General features: G+C 40.8%; 1 protein-coding gene across 10 annotated transcripts in view; it reads left to right on the forward strand.

The window, feature by feature from the left end:
• LRRC8D (leucine rich repeat containing 8 VRAC subunit D) overlaps positions 1 to 14,361 on the forward strand; it is a 70,100-nt gene that overhangs the window by 49,768 nt on the left and 5,971 nt on the right. The window contains exon 1 of one of the 10 annotated variants that reach the window (XM_063343860.1): positions 4,419 to 4,457. The exons of the other annotated variants lie outside the window; for them this stretch is intronic. The gene's annotated coding sequence lies outside the window, so the exon portion shown is untranslated. Of the gene's footprint in view, positions 1 to 4,418; positions 4,458 to 14,361 lie in introns of those variants that run through there. 10 annotated transcript variants of the gene reach the window in all.

Raw genomic sequence — 14,361 nt, forward strand, 5'->3', positions numbered from 1 at the left:
TGTTCAAATTGCAGCTATTCACAAACAGCAACTCGGAAGCAAGAAACCATTTTATGTAACTGGATAATTTCAAGTGTGCCATCATCACACAACTTTTTTTTTTTTTTTCCTGTTAACTGAAAGCAGTAAAGATTCCCTAATAAATGAGTCACGATAGCATTATTGCTCTTATTTATATAACTTGAGATCTTGTAGTCTAAGCCTGTTGGCCTCTACCTCCATGAGTGTTTTAATTATTGATGGGGGGGTTGTTTTTGTTTTAAGGCTATCTTGTGATTACTGATTTTGTTTGTGTTTTAGAATCATAGAATTATTTAGGTTGGAAAAGACCTTTATGATCATCAAATCTTGTACAGATACAGCCAGTTGTATCTTCTCCCTTTAGGGGTGGAAGTAAAGCTTTATTACAACTTGCTTCTCTTAATTTGACAAAGCAAGTGTCAGTGAATGTGTCCAGTTTCAGCAAGTAAGTCTATGCAGAGCACTAAGAAGCATTATCCCCAGATTAACTGAATGTGGAAACCTCAGCTACACTCCCTGAGGAAGAGTTACGATAACTGGTGAGAAACAGTTTTATTTGTGAATTGTACACCCACATGGAAATAGCAAAATTTCTTGGCAATTTATATGCTTCAATGATATCTTTGTTAAATCACTTTTCAGAATAGAGTCACGTATTAAGGAATAATTCCAACACGCTGCTAATACTTGCAAACTTTTTTAGGATGTCTTTACTTTGTGACTTTTTTCATGGTCAAAGTGTTGCTAACGTAGAAGATAAAAGGAGATTTATTCCCCTTTCTAGCCCACGGCATAGACTTAAAGGTTCTTCCTTTTATAACTGGTCAAGCTCGAAACTTTGCCTTCCTCAAACACTGTGCCGTGTTATACAGTATGAAATCTGATGCAATTCAACTGAATTTTTGGACGGTAATCTTTTTGAGACAGGATTACACAATGCATAATGCAGTAAGGCTTTGATACAGAGTACGAAATTGAACCTTTTATGCAATATAAATATCAAGTGATAGCAGTGTCTAGCTCTTTGTCCAAAAATCACTTTTTTGGGGGGGTGGGGGAGGGGGTTTGTTTGAGTTTGAAGGAACTGTGACCAAGACCCGGGAGCTGAGCGCTACATGAGGAGCGTAGAGCAAACAGTGCGAGTATTGTGAAAGGTAGCAGCATCTGATGCATGGCATGATGAGACAGGGAGGATGCCCCTAATGAGTCAGGAGCAGGAGAGCAGGATTGCCGTAATGGTCCGTCATATAAAGAATGTCTTAACCCAACAGCAGCACTGACACTCGTAACAGAGCAAGCAGCACAATAAGCCATTAGCCCCATTTTGGGACAAGGCTGCAACCTTCCATCAAGCCTGAAGAACGATGTCTGTCTGACTGCCAGCCAGCTGTTGTACTGGCTTTTCCCTTTCTTGGCTTCAAACCCAAAGTAACAGCCATATCATGCCTGCGTATGTGTGGCAAGCGAGGATCCACCTTCAATATTTCTGCAAAGGCTCTGTGATCCAGGGCCTCTTCATTGTCCATGTGGATGTGGCTTACAGCTGTAGCACATCACCTGCCTTCTTCAAGTCACTGTTTCAGGTCTGTCCTGCAAGGTCAACTGGTGCTGTGCGTGCATGTCCCAAGCTTTGTGATGGGGGTAAAGAACGGTCCTTCACTTTGGCTTCATAAAGCAAGTCTGTTCCTGAGAAATTGAAACTAGCAAAGGCTTAAAGGAATAATTTAATTAAGTTTTATTAATCCAAAGTCGCTTGGTGGTTTTATATCTACGAGAAAGGGTTTTTATTGTTAGCCTTTGAGGAACTTGAAACAGAGATTGGAATTGCTGATTAGCCTAACAGGGAACAAAAACTATGATAGAGTCCTGGGCCTTGATAACATTTATCTTATTTTTTAAAAGTGTACTTGAGGCATAATTTGGCACGCAAAATTCTTGGTCAAATACGGGCTGTTACAAAACTTTATAATAAATGAAATGAATGGTTTTGTTCATGTTTCGGTCTGGCCATGACAAATCCTGAACTCTTAACTGACGGTTTATGGGAATGTAGTCATATGTATATTATTGCTGTACACCCACATGCACAGGCAGCAGTCCAAGCGTGCAGATGAGATAACAGGAATGTATAAATAAAGTGGTTGGCTAGTTGTCCTAACATTCTTGTATAGATCCTTGTTAAAATAGTACCAGTCAAACTTATGAATAGATCTGGTGTATCGAAGACAACTTGCATTCGGCTATGACGTTGTACGGGTCACTGTGTGGGCAATTTGTGGGCAATTTTTTTTCTGTTTTGTGTTGAGTCAACAACTTGAAATGCAAACTGAGAACTCGAGTAATGCCTGATAGTTGCAGGTTGCCTCCAGGCTACCCTGTTTCAAGTGAGAGGTGTGTTTGCAAGCCCATAGGGCTGTGCCACCTGATCTCTTAGGAGTCTGAGGAGGTCTCTGCATGCCTGTGGGAGAGGAACACTGTAGTTGTCCTGTCTCCCACCACCACTACTGCACTGGAACTGGTGTTTTCTGGCACTGTTACCAGATAAAAGCAACATTTACTCCGTTGTTCCTGCCTGCTTCATATATGCAAGTAGGCAATGCCCTGCCCATCACCCATACCTTAGAAATACTTCTGGAAATGAAGTTTGGGGTTTTTTTTTTAAATAAATCTTGGCATGGTGGAAGGGCTAGAAGATGATTTAGAAGGGACGGACCCTTCTCCCAGGTCAGTATGATGCTAGTGTTGCATCCTAAACTTGCCTTGCTGGTTACCCATGCTTGCACAGACCTTCCTGGGGACTTGACTGGGGCCTACTGGAGGATGTGAAAATTACCTGGTTTGGCTGTGTATTGAAGCAATAGCAACTACATAAACCTGACTGTTTTGTTTTTCTCCAGTTAGAGGGCATCTCTCCTTTTATTTCCATAGCAGCTGGGGAGCGGCCGTTGTGCTGCTTTAAGTGATGAGTTACTTGCCAAAACAAGTTCAAATGGCGAGCACCTGGGGTAAGGAGAAGTGATGCCTACAGAATAAGAAAAGCTGCCTCTGGACTGACTTCCCCATTTGGCCATCCAAGCAGATAGCACATTGGCTGAAGAAGTCAGACAGACAGTGACATGGTACATGACTGTGAAGCTGGCTGCCAAAAACGTTATTGCGAGTGCATGGGGAAGGCTGTAGTAATCACAGCAGGGTGGGAAGTCCTGGAGCAGGAGTGACATCTGTCTGTAGATGAGAGTGAATAAAATGTCTCCTTTTTTCTACATTTTTATTTTGTTTGAGTTGAAGTGAAGTACATGCTTGGAAAGCTTCATTGTCTGTTTTAAACCAGATTTGACTGGAAAGGAAAGCTTCATTGTTTGTTTTACTGGAAAGGTAGGATTCAAGAGCTGTTATGTTCAGTGCCTTATTTTTGAGATAGCATCACCCTCAAACCAGTGGGAAGGAGTACGGCTAAGTATATAGGAATGCTGTAACTGTAAACGGATTTATCTGGACATAATGTTAAGTCTTTTCAAAGACAACAGTGCATTAAAATGTTAAGTTTGATTATACTTTTAATCATGCTGCTATCCCATTTTTTCTGTCTTTTTCTGGAAGCCCGATGTTTTTTGTTTTCTTGCTTCGAATTTTACGGCCACAAACATGCTTATCATTGCCTAACAAATAATCACTTTTAGATTGTAAGCCTTCAGGGGCAAGGGTTGTCTGCCCGCTCCCTGCTGGAGAGCCCTCAGTGCAGAGGTTACAATTCCAGCTGGAGCATTTGGGTCAAATCATAATATAAATTTAGCAATAGTAAATATTTAAATTGGAGGCTGTATGGATCTGTTAGTGCTGTGAATGGCAGCAAGCAACACAATTGAGCCTTACTGAACCTTTGTGCAGAGCTGGAAGCTTGCTTGTTAGAGCAGGAATGCCGCTGTCTCAGGGAAGACAGCAAGTCTTTTGGAACGTTTCTTTCTATTCTTAAGGCAACGTTTTTGAATGGGGTTTTGAGAAAATAGAGCATAAAAAGGAAGGAGGTGATCTGAACTCATCAGCAAAACTTCAACAGCCACCAAAATATGTGTTGTAGTGTAATTCCTTTTAATGCTTAAGTACTGAGATTGAAGTACACACCCTGAACCAAACAATTATGGGACTAGGTGGACTAAGTAAATAGCTTACCTCTTACAGAAAGCAGCTTAAGTTTAGAAAAGGAAAAAGAAATATAGTAAACTTAAATCCCTTTGAGGGTAAATGCTTCAGCTGCAGGCATTTTTCCTGGCATGAAACCCCTGGAGATTCAGCTATTGGAAGCTTGGCAGGAATGCAGTAACATTAATAAGTCATCCTTCATCTGTTGATGAGAGTTTTATGTGAGAAATCATTGTTGTTACCCATCTGGCAGGACATCCGAAGCACAGAAGATCTCTTTGCTTGATAAAGAGCAGGTAGGGTTGGGAGCAGGTTATTTGTCGCCCGTTGTCTACCCAGGGTGGGGGGAGACAGGATGGTGGGAGGGGTGTCAGAGGCTGCTTGGCAATTATCTGGAGTAGTTTCAGTGACACAGCTTTACAGCTAGTCCTCGGCTCGAGCAAGGAAGTCTCCCCTTTTCCCTGGGGAGAGAAGAAGCTGCGTGACATTTAAGTAGTAACGCAGTTTGACTATTATCCCATCAAGAGTTGGTGAGACTGTGTATTTGAAAACTGAGGGTGCAGCCTATTTAATGAGCTGTAAACTTGCTGCCTCTTTTTTTTTCTTTTTTTTTCTTTTTTTTTTTTTAAATCAAGGCAGCTCTATGTTGTCATAGTGGGTAAAATGAACGCTGGACTTTTTCATATCCTGATTCTCAGCTGCACTTGATGTACCTTCCTAGTGCCATGGAGAAGAGCTTGGCAGAAATAGAGGAACTCTGATATGCGAGTAGGAGGCTGGTGTTTACGTGTAGCTTCTTGTGTCGCTGTGTGCTTTTTGATGGTTTTGTGTGTGTGTGTGTTTTAATTTGCTTTTGTTGTTGTAATTTTTTAATTTTTGTGACCTTTCCTGGATATCGCTTAGCTAATGGATGTCATGGAACTGTCACTGCAGGTACTTGAAATGCAGTAGTTCATATGTGTGCAAATCTTATCTACGAAACTTCTGTTTAATGTGTAACCCAGTGAGAGTCGCTGTGTTTGCTGTTCTGTCTGAAGAGATGAACCAGCTCAGGTAGGGAACAATGGAGCCTGTTCTTTAGTTAAAGGAACTTTTTGCCTGCTCTTGGCTCTAGATCTCCATGAGGATGCTGTAAATGTTTCAGTGCAAGGTCACTGGCATGTACATTAAAAATAAAAAGAAGGAGAGTATTCATTGAAAATAACTTAGTTTAGTTACTCATAAACCTGTGTCCATTCTGATGGGAATACAGTTTAGAAATTAAGTAAACCTAGACTTTAGTATCATGAGTTAGGGTGGAAGGGTCATTTTGCCCTTAAGAGGTACTATTAAAACCTAAAGCAATGTGAACTTCAGCGACACATTTCTTTTTCTTTCGTAGTCACTCCTTCCTATTCTTTAGATATGTTTAGGGTGTGTAGGTAAATGTACTAATATGTCCTGTAATAAGATTTGTATCTTTACAGTCTGTGGCTTAAAATCACCCAACTAGCAGCTCTATGCCAAGTTCAATTTCTTACTGCTTTTGAAGTTGCCCCAGTTCCAAGTGAATCCAGAACAAGATGAGACAGAGACTGGGAGTGTGTGTGGCTGCGGATCAGAAAGGAGTGTTTTTTAAAGGAATTGCGTGAATCACTGAGTGCCGTCTCTATCTGAGATCAAGCTATTTCATATAACAAACTTTGTAGCCATGTGGTCTTATTTATGTAAAAGCAAATTTAAATAACATCTCAGGGTCTAAGCCATTTTTAACGGTTCTGTTTTTTAGATTCCCAAACTAAAAAGGAAATACAATTTTGTTATATTTTTTTTTCCTTTTTCTCTTCCAATCCTTTTAATTACTTCTTTTAAAATTGTATCACTGGGGTTTTGTGAGTGATAAAAAGCAGCCTCTAGGGACTGGAGTTACCAGATGTGTTTTTATTTTGGTGCAGCCTGCTTTTGCATCTTGATAAATTCCAAAAGTGCTCTGGCCAGTAGAAGCACCAGATGTCTGCTGTGTGTTCCTGTACTTCTGACAGCGGTCATGAAAACACTGCAGAAACATCACTGGCTAAAAGATAGGGGAACAGCAGATTTTGAAATGGCGAAGGGATTAAAAGTTTACCACTTGTGCGCCAGCAGCTATTAGAGTTTATTGGATGGTGTAATTCTTAATTGCATTGTATGTCCATGCCAGCACAGGTAAATCAACTGCAGCAACTTTCAGTTGTGTCTGTACTTGAGTAAAAGCACTGAGTGTTAAACTGGGGGTCTTGCACACACAAGTTAGGCTGTCTTTTCAAGATCACTGGTTTAGGTATGTTTTAGGAATTCTGTGAAATGAGATACAAAATGTCCGCTCACTGTTTTTGCTCTAGTCTGGCCAGATAAAACAGAAAATGCGATTGGAAATTTGATTGATGAGCCTTAGCGTCACTCCTACAAGCACTGGTGATGTGCTGCCCCACATAAAAGACGGGTGAATTGGTATTGCATAAATGACAGCAGTTGTAGCAGCACTGTAGGGTTTGGAATGCGTGTGCCCGCGTACACTGCGGCATGTTCTTTGCCTTCATCTGCAAGGTCCTTGTTACGCTGCTGTAGGATTTCTGTTCAGGCAGTCGTGCTACGCAAGATTCCTGCTCTTCCTGAGAGAGACTGCCGGTCAAATGCCTGTGCATTCACGGACTCTTACTTACAGATACGAAAAGCATAAGTTCAGTGTTTACTCCTGCTGGGGTCTGGCCTCATTAGTCATCTCTCTTGGTTTCTTGCATGTTGCCTTGCTAGGTGGTTTGTTTTATAACTGTAAAATCACGTGTGGCAAACTGACTTGAACTGTAACACATATATCTATAATACTGAGCTCTTTACCAGCTACAGAGCGCTATGCAGAGGGATGCTCAAGGACCACTCTCCTCTCCACTCTTGTTTCCTTCTCCCATCTCTCGCCCTTTATGGTCTCCAGGGCTATAAACCTACGCAAAGTGAGGACAGAACACAGTGTTGCTGCACATTCAGCTTAGGATCTCTTTGAGCTTTTCAAGGTAAAAAACTGACAAGTTGTATTCTGAAAGATACCACGTGCCTGCACTGAGCCCTGAAGCCTGGGGACAGATGGGAACAAAAACTGAAGCTTGTGCTTTTGGTCAAAGCAGTCCTCTCCTAAGAGGGTGTCTCAGGAGTACTGCAGTAGGCTAAGTGGGAAGTTGTTCATTTTCTGTGCTCTGTGGACACAGAACTCGCATGTGGCAAACACAGAGTTAACTGTGTTATTCATCTTTGGGTACTTTGAGAACCTAGTCCGAAATACAACTCGGGGCTCCTGTCATGAAAGTAATCCTTAAACAGACTTCTCCGGTCATTTACAGCAGGCAGGAATGAGATATGGTTCTAGAGTTTATTGTTAGGGAAATTATGGCCACTAATACTGCTTTTTAAATATCACATTGATTACAAAACCATCTGTGTAGGAGTGGTGTATAGCACTAGACCTTCAAAGAGCTGGTAAACAAGGAAGATTCAGTGTAAACACTTAAATAGCAGGATCCAAAAGTAGGTTAGAGTGTTATACAACCTGAAAAAGCCCAGCTTTGAAGGGCAGAATTTTTGAAGATTTAAATAAAGAAAAAAGTTTTTTATAGATTTAATTTTTATAAATGAGTACTAACTTGGCATTGGTTATATAAATCAAGAATCTTATTTTTGTCTTCAGCTTACTGAAGCCTAATATTTCTCTATGCAGTCTGAGAGAAATTAAATTTTGGTAATTTTTTTGTTTACTGAATTACTGTCAGTCAGGTCAATGTTGTTCATAAAGATGACAATTGCTTAGATGGGGAATTGATTTACAGTCTCTATCAGAGATTATATATTCCCTTTGAGGGAAAGTCCAAAAATAATCGCTGTGCAATTTGGGCAGTGGTATGGGGGAGTTGGGGAGATGGGTTAGTTGTGGTGGTGGGTTTTTTGTTGTTTTTTCTCCCTCAAATAATGAGTTTATGAGTGGCGCTACTTAATCCTTCTTAATCATGTAAGTATGTTATCAAATAACAGTATCATATTTTTCCATATATATTTATATAATGAGATTTAGTTATACTTAAAAGCTATTGTGGAACTCTTGTTCTTTAGTTGGAATGTTTTTCTCTACAGGAAATCTTCTTTCAGGTTTGTGTTTGTTGCTTTCTCCTTATTCAGTTATCATCCATTACACCCACAGAGCATCTTGTGGTACACCATCTCTAAAATACTACCTTCAGTGTGACATGCAATTAATTTTAAGAAAGTCAAGTCGTACAGATAAATATCCTATCCCATAGAAATTTGCTTAGCCTGAAATATCCAATAGGCCAAACCAATAACAGTTTGCTCAGTCAAGGGGTAGCCAAACAAAAATAAACTAACTCAGATCTTGCAGATTGATCTAAAACTGGTAGATTTGTTCACTGTCCGATGTTTAAGGAAGAAATAGTGAGTGGGAATTCTTGTAATTCTAACTCGGTGGAAAAAAGTAATGGGAATCTTCTTCCATGCAGGTTATGTTAAATCTGTTTCTGATCTTCTGAGACAAAAGCGCTAATCAGGAAGTATCTGATACCATAAGCAGCACTGTAGTCCTTGCATTCTCGTGTTAACGTTCTGCAAGACCTTCCGTCACTGAAGAAGTAGAAAAACATTTCATATAGTAGAAAAACACACCTTTACAAATACCTATGTTGTATTTTATTGTGGAATGTTTCCTGGGCTTTTCAGGCAATAGGGATATTCAATGCACAAATCCACGCTCAGCTGAATTTGGAGGTTTCATTTGCAGGATGTTTGAGAAGAGAAGCTGTGGTCACAGTTGTACCTTAAACTGGTTTCGTAACTTGAGTTGGATCAGGTAGAGCAGAGCACAATAATTTCCAGTGGAATAAGGCAGCAGAGAGTTAACTCCCCCTTTTCAAATGGGCTGCTGCTTCTCTACAGCTATCCAGAGGCAGTGCCTCAGCCAACATACTTGGACGTGCAAACCAGGCTTGGAATAGCTGCAATATTCCCAGCTACAGCAGCAGGGACAATTTCCCTCTGTTACTATATCCCAAAGCCTATTGGTGTTTTGGTTAAACCTCCTTCAGTTTGTTTTAAACTTCTCTTAATCTCAGAAACTGAATAACTAATGAAGGTGATGAATGTGTCTGTATGCTCAGAATGCATAAATTCATTCATAGGCTCTTTTCTGAATGCCTTTATGCATTATTTTACAAGGGCTCTGGGGCTCCTTATACTTGGTTCTGTGGGGAAGGGGAAAAAAAAAGGATGGTGCCATATCTTTGATCTTTGCAGATTGTCTGTGCAAGAATTGGTATTTGCAGCATCCTGGCTAGGAGGAATCTCATAATCCGTTCATATCACATTAAGGTCTAATTGCAGATATTGCAGATAGGATGTTGCAGCAGTAGAAAAACATAGCAAGCAGAAATGGTTGGTGGAAAGAGAGAGTAAAATATACAGTGGAAATAAATTTAAACCTATGATCACTTCATCAAAAGCAAGCTTGCAAAGCCCTTTAGTTATGGGAAAACTTTTCTTCTCCTTAATTTCCTGTGGGAAGGGAGAAGACAATTTGTTCATGGTTGCACTTTTTCTTTTCAACTAGAAATGGGGTTTTTTTTAGGAAATGCTTGACCAGTTGTGGTGACAAGGCTAACTCAAGAATCTTTTTGTTTCCCGAAACAAAGTGGGCTTGTTCAGAGTCTTGGGAACCTGAAAGTAAAATGAGAGGTTCATGTGCTACGATTCTGTTTTTATTTGTTTGTTTTAACTTTGAATTTGCTTTAACTTTAAATATGCTTTTGAAACAGGAGAGCCAGTGAATTACAGGGGCAGACAGATGAAGTTTTTATCAGTAAGTACAGGAAGAAGTAGGATGTAAATAAACATTAGTGACATACCAATCTGTTGCATCCTTTTCCTCTAACTTCTGTATTTAAGCCTGAACAGTTTCTTAGGAAATGACCCCAATATGTCCACTTTGTATTTCAGCATTTATAGTCTGAAATTTGCCAGAAAAATTCACCAGGATAATCACATTCTGAGCTGTTTCTATTACAGCTTTTCTTTAAGACTAATGAAAGGATTAGTTGCTAAAATTAAAGGTCTTCCTTATTTTGTGTAGCTGTGCAGCCCTAAATATCATACTGTAATAAGCTTGAATTAAAATCCGTGCTTATTAAAACTGAACTAAAATATGCTATTATAAAAAGGAGACTATGTCCTGAAATTCCATATTGGGAATTAAAAATTACTTCTCTTCAAAAACCACAGGTTTCTAGTTTGGGTCTAGATCTCAGTGTGTCAAAACCCCATGTTCTGCTCAGCTTCAAGGTCCATTAGGTGCCTTGAGAGGCCTGAAAAAGGCTGAAAGAAACGCATGTTTTCACCATGAGAAATCAGAGGTTTTGGCTTTTCAGCTGCATAGTACTTTGTTCTTCAGTTTGAGCTACCTGCATACAGGCTCTTTTTTTGCACCAGGTTGTGAATAGGACATGGACTGGTCTTGAGGGGAGACCGCCTATGGCAGGGAGCTGCAGGCTCTGCCTGCCAGACACAGAATGACATTTACATCTCTTTTTTTCTTTCTCTTTTTCTTTCCTTTTGTCCTTACTACAGTGTCATTTCTGCAGTTTATCATGAAACCCCACCACAATCTGGTACCCTTAAAAGGAGGTGAAAATTAGTGATGAAAATACTGTCTACTTACTCCAAGTCGTATTGTGGACTTTAAAAGCAGGTGTTGAAAGCTTCAAATAGTCTAAATTTAACCTTGCAGTAAAGAAAACCCCAAAACATTACAATACTGTAGAGACCTGTTGTTCTGAGTACCTCTTAATAGTTTGACTTCTAAGTATCTGCAAAAATAAAATAAAAGTGAATTTCTATGGTTATTAGTTTAGTAAAATCAAACACCAATAGATGTAATGAAAGATTTAAGGGAGAAAATATCACATTTTTTCGCAGCTTGTCAGTCACAATGCGTCTTATACTGTGTGTAGGCTTATAGTTTTTCATTTTGTTTTTTAAGACTGGGAGCATTTAAATATTTCAGGCATAGGAGGACAGAAACCTGTTTTCGTCTCCTGGAATTGAGGTTTTTCTAGCTAGAAAAAGGTCTGCCTCTCTTTTATGAGACTCAGTATTAGACAGTAATGCCACAGAGGGGTTTTTTTTGTGTGTTTTATAACTGCTAATCTCTGCCAAAACAGCAGTTCTTCTGTGAGTATCAGTAACTTGAAAGAAAAGGCATGTTCAGAGTGTTGAATGTGGTACTTCTCGGTGTAAAGCTCCTGTTACGCCACCCTGCCTACAGCCTCACAAAGAGGATTACACAGGCTCTGTTGTGTCTCTTAACCTTTCTTTAAATCATTTTGTGTGCGTGCAAGACAGAGGTCTCATGGAGGTGATTTTTAGCTTTGAATTTTTTTTATTGTTCTTTCTAAGTCTCTGGCTGGAACCACTTTGTGCTCTCTCATTTCTTTTCCATTATTTCCGTTGCTTAGAGCAGCCATGTCTGCAGCGCTTGGGTTTTGGTGCTTTATCCACGTGTTCTCATGGCAGAAGCACAAAAATCACCTTCATTCTGTGAAAGGAATTCTGCATGTGGTGCCCCAAACCGCAATGAAGTAACTTCCCATGTAATTAGCTAGTACAAAGTTGAGGGAAAGGCTAGCCCCAGAGGAACAAGCAGTAGCAGCTCCCCATGTTTGTTACGGCAGTCACCTCGTTCCTCCTTCCCATCCCGCTTGCCGCCTCCTCCCAGCGGATCGCAGAGCTCTGTGTGCAGCGGTACAGCTGTAGTAAGCATGCACTTGTCCTTGCTAAGTGTTTGGCTCTGTGCTCTCCTGTCCAACGATTGCACTGGTAACCTAGCGGGGGAGAAGTTCTTGTGGGCGAGACCACAGGGAAAACAGCCTGGAGATGTGTGAGAGCATCCCTTCCAAACAGCTTCCAAGAAAGGGGGGAAAAAAAAAAATCCATGCAGGAAAAAAACAACCAACCACTGACCAACCAACTCTGTGGCTGTTTTTGTGGTTCTGCTGTCCTGGGCAGGTGGCAGTTGTACTTAGGAGTAAGGAGGGTCCTTCTATATCTATCTGTTCACATTAGTACAAATGACTAATGCTATTCTTTTGCACAGGGTTGTTATTTAAATGTCAAAGGTAGCACTTCTAGGGCAGGCAGTCAGGCTGTGACTCAGTCTAGGTATGCACAGGGAGACATTAAAGAAAATGGGATTTTGTTGCTAACTTCGAGTTCAGCACTGTGAGGGTTTGATAGCTGCGGGGCGTGGAACTGGTCCCCGTCCTTCAGCGCGTCCCACAGCAGCGACAGCCCTGGGGAGGCATGTGAGGAAAGGCTCCGGAACCGTGCTGCCGGGAGGAGGCTCCTGTGGAGCTGAGAGAACTGTAAGACCCCCCACAGCTTGTGTTACTGATGATGGTGGAGTATTTGATGATTGTCCACTGGAAAATATAGAAAGTGAGAGCTGGGAGGTCCTGTCCATTCCCTGAGTAACTGAGCCTTAACTTTTACATTTTGGCAACTGTGCAAAGAGCACCAACGGAGAGGAGTGCTGCACTGAGATAAAGCCTTCTCCTCTCTGGCTGCCTTCACCAAATCCCAGGCTAGGTATGCAAAACCGGTAAGAGCTCCTGGGAGGAGAGTGTGGGAGGCCAGGGGCTGCATCCCTCCCTCCCTGTGGTGGAGAGACACTTTCATTGTGAGCTCTGTGCTGGGCTCTGCAATGGTGACCCCTGGCCTTCCCCACAGATGGAGATGATGGGGGCTGCTTGCACTGGTGTGAGGAAGGAGAGGGGTTAATGCATGCCTTTGACCATATAGGCAGCAGCTGATACTTGAGTTCCGAGTATAGAAATGTCTGTTATCTTCTTCAGAGAAATGTGGCTAGAAATGATCAAGTGATCGTGTTGTATATTCATGGCCTGTGACACTGTCCTCTCGGATTTGTAAGGTGCAGGTCTATACGAATTTGTATGCTACAAGTAAAAAGTAATAAATCTGATGCGTCTTTATACTGTCTGCTTTGGTCTCCTTCTGCTCTGCTAAGCCATTCTTCTCCCAACCAAGGGGAGACACACTCTGTGTGGTAATATACATCCCGTCTCTTTCCCCTCTCCATGTGTGCACACAAGCTGCATATTTTACTTCAGAAACGGCAAATTTTGGTCACAAGTTCAGCGTCTAAAATGATGATTTTACCACATCCTGCTTGCACAGGAAGCTTATTTTTTAAAAAGCCAATAAGTTGAGCCCTCTAGATTTTGTCAAGACAAAAAGCAAAGCAAGCTATTCAAAGCTGCAAAGAGGTTTGGATTCTCACATGATCAGTTTGCCACTTTGTCTGGCAGTGAATATGTTTAAGTTGAAGTGAAAGCCTCGCTGCCTGCTCCTGTGCTACCTGGACTAACCAGCTTCCTGTCATCACCAGGCTGTGATGATAATATGAAAAAATATTTTCTCCATTATGCTAAGAGAGTTGTGGTTTTTTTTTTTTTCTTGGTTAGCTGAGTTGTATTTTTCTGAGGAAGGATTATTTCTTCATTAATTGGGGAAAAAAATTATACAGTACCATTTGGTCCAATAAATAGGTAATAACTATTTCTCACTGTAAAACATCAAAACACATTTAAAAAAATTGTGCCCAATATTCATATAGTAACAGCAAGACTTTCACTTGTGCAGTGGTACTTAAGGTAAAGGAGCCAATCAATCTGGCAAGCGATGTCGATGCTCAGTAGCAAGGAGTGGGAGACATTGACTGTTATTGTGTTAGATGAAAAAAAATGAGAGAACTTGCTCATAATGTAACAAGAGACCTAAAATGTGCTGTGCGAGTCACGAGGAAGGTGCAAAGCATTTAACAAATGCTATTTTGTTTAAATGCAAGGTACTACAAAATAATGTTAGTGCTGGATTTCATGTGTTCGGACTGAAGCAGTTATTCTTACAGAATCAGATTTTGTGCAGCGTACTCAATTGTTGCTATTCGTGTTATTAATACAGATCAGCTACAGCACTTTACCTTTCAGATATTTCAGTTGCACAGAGCAGGCCTTAGTGCTTGCACTGTGAAGTGGCAAAGATACATAAATATGATGTGAGATGAAGTGAGAAGACTTCTGTTTTGATGCTGGAGTAATGCATCATTTCAGAACA

The sequence above is a fragment of the Chroicocephalus ridibundus genome, chromosome 8, assembly GCF_963924245.1.
Source record: "Chroicocephalus ridibundus chromosome 8, bChrRid1.1, whole genome shotgun sequence".
Classification (NCBI taxonomy): Eukaryota; Metazoa; Chordata; class Aves; order Charadriiformes; family Laridae; genus Chroicocephalus; species Chroicocephalus ridibundus.